This window comes from Augochlora pura, chromosome 7 (assembly GCF_028453695.1).
Source record: "Augochlora pura isolate Apur16 chromosome 7, APUR_v2.2.1, whole genome shotgun sequence".
In the NCBI taxonomy this organism is placed as follows: Eukaryota; Metazoa; Arthropoda; class Insecta; order Hymenoptera; family Halictidae; genus Augochlora; species Augochlora pura.
This window is the reverse complement of record NC_135778.1, coordinates 5896154-5898962: the sequence shown is the minus strand read 5'-3', so window position 1 is coordinate 5898962 and position 2809 is coordinate 5896154. Positions and strand designations below refer to the sequence as shown.

The window sequence follows — 2809 nt, the reverse complement described above, 5'->3', positions numbered from 1 at the left end:
ATGAAGAAGCAGATGATACGTAAACGATAGTGAAGTTTCCGTTTTTGTAACTCGTTGCTAGACTGCGGATTTTATGCGTTTATAATTACAATGGATAGATGAAATTCAAAACAATTAAACTATTTAAGACATTAAAGAACATCTATGTGCAATATTATTTTTATTTCATTGAAGTGTTTTTGTATATTTTGCTCACTATTTTAGAAAAAATGAAATTTTATTTTCACTATCGTTTGTTGCAATTGCTGAGGATAATCTTTATTTTGTATAAAGATTCACAGCCTATTCATTGCCTAATATATTTTTAAAAAATCGAACAGAGAAGATCGTAGAATTTTATCGTTTAAAGTTGTCTGCCTTACCGACATAAGAAACCGAAGTCCGATCACAGGCGTCCTCTATTCACCGATGTCTGCCCGTAGAAGAGGTATCGGAATAGACCAGGTACCATGTGGGGTTCAACACATGTTCTGAAATATCGACATCGCTGAAAAACAATATCATAGTACTTATACTTGAATAAAAATATCTCGTACATCGATATCTGCTTCCTACCACCACTAATACCACTTAAAAAACGAGGCGACATAAAAATGTTCAAAATGAAACTAACATCATAATAATAATTTTCCATAATAAATAAAATAACATAAGATATAGGAGAAAATTAATAATAAAGAATAGAGACAGAGTTAATATAAATCAAACGTGAAAATATAATTGGTTCGTCGAAAAATAAATATAATTAACAGCGCTCGAAATACGAAGTGACTTTTCAAGCATGGATATTTTGATTAAACTTTGATTTCATATTCGTTTAAATCACGCGCGCCGTTTGCTTACCAATCTACCTGAAACGATAGTTTCTTACCTATCCGTTGTCCATGAGAAGAGGACGCTGGAATCAGTCGTAAAATATCGAATCGGTATGGCAGCGAGACCAGGTACGCGAGAGCCTCCTACAGGTGTTCTACCATCGAGGTGAACGCGCCTTACCCGTGTCTCTACATTATCAACCGCGCGCTGAGCGGCAACTTTCGGTTCTACCGCGAAACGACGCCGCGTTTCTTTCCACATTCTCGCGCGCCTCTAATTGACAAGTATTCGTTTAAACGCGAATACCATCGCCAACGAAATAAAAGGGAACGCTGTTCGGTGTGAAAAGAATACGGGACATTAAATATTTGAAGCATTTATCCTCGATGAAATCTGGGTCACGAACGTCGCGCAGCCGCTGATGGAACCAAGTCCGACCAGGCGGATCTAATGGTCATCAACTTTCTTATAAATTCTTTGTGATTTTCACGAGCGCGTCGCTGTTTTCTCCCAATCATTCTCTTCAGCATGTTGCATTCCGAGAAGGATCGCTTGGTTGTAAATATTTCACACATCAGCGCGCATTCATGCTACAATTTTAATCACCGGTCTCGACGCGATCGCTCGCTGTTCCGAATATTACACGTACCATCTGATATAACAGCATTAGCCGCTGAATTATATGAAAACTTAATCGCGAAAACTTTCGTTTGCGATGCTCGATACCCGTATAACAAAACGTTTGACCGAACGATTTCAGACGAATTATCAAATTGCCGATGATCGATCGACTTTCTACCAGCAGGATCGACGAATATTTCGGACGAGAGGTCAGAACTTTCTAACAATTAGCTGGAATTTAGGGTTGCGTTACGGCGAAAGAAATTTTTGATCGTAATGCGTTGTCGGAGAAAGCACGAAGATGAAGACATTCGAGTTCGATGGTGATGCCTCTGCAGGGGACCACGGAACCATCTGTAATGCTGAGCGCCGATGTTCATTTCACCGATAATTTTCACTGCATAATCCTTTACGTACATATTTTATAATTCGACGTTTTATCCAAGTCGTACGTCAAATTTATGGAGATTGTCTATCAGCCGAAGTTTAGACATTCGTTTGACTCGGTTGATTTTGTACGTTTATGTATTATACAAATTAATTACCTTTGTGGACTAAATGCTCCTCCATTGTACAAATAATATAAAATGTTATTCAATTTCAGAAACGGATGTATTTTTATGTGATTTATAAATTGCATAATTTGAACCGAATAGAACTGTAAAACCAGCTATAAGTGACCACTATAATTTTAAAATTACTATAAATCTTTAGAAAACGTTACAGTTTTGTCTTTTCAATGGTAATACTAGTAACTACATAAATATTACTAATATTTGTATTAATACAATATGTGGTAATTGTATAAATAATATAAGTAATACTAGTATTAGTACTAATATTATTAATCTCCAAGACACACGACAAAAATTAAAAAAGAATAGTTCTGAACATTGCATTTGTCACGTCGAAGTCCCTGCATACAATAATTTTAAATTGTTTAGCATTATACAGTTTTCGTTGTTAGAAAAATTACTAGAACGTTTCGCATTGATTGCTGGTAAGTTTCTGCAAGGCAACCGATAACTCATTCTGTCGTATCGCGGATAAAATATACTTCCGTCACGTTCCGGATGAATAGTGACTAGACCATAGATCTTAATTGAGCAGTCGAACAGCTTCATGACGCCAAGCTTATAGCACACTCTAAGCGGCCACATTTTCTCGAAATATGTACCTACGCGGAAGTATATCTTAATCCCTTGTGCCGTGACTTCTTTCGCAGTTGTTACGTTGATTAGTCGTGCGTCCTTAATAATTTCCCTGATAGAATCATACAGTTTCAGTATCTATTTGTTTGCTTTCATACCTACGCTTCGATAACAGAATTATCCAATCTCGTTTAACACTAAACCTACCGAATATTAACCCT

The 2809-nt window shown here is 36.6% G+C and overlaps 1 protein-coding gene across 2 annotated transcripts in view; it reads left to right on the top strand.

Moving 5' to 3' along the window:
- Nucleotides 1-2809, top strand: part of LOC144472628 (uncharacterized) — an 82232-nt gene that overhangs the window by 35992 nt on the left and 43431 nt on the right. The gene's annotated exons all lie outside the window — the stretch shown is intronic.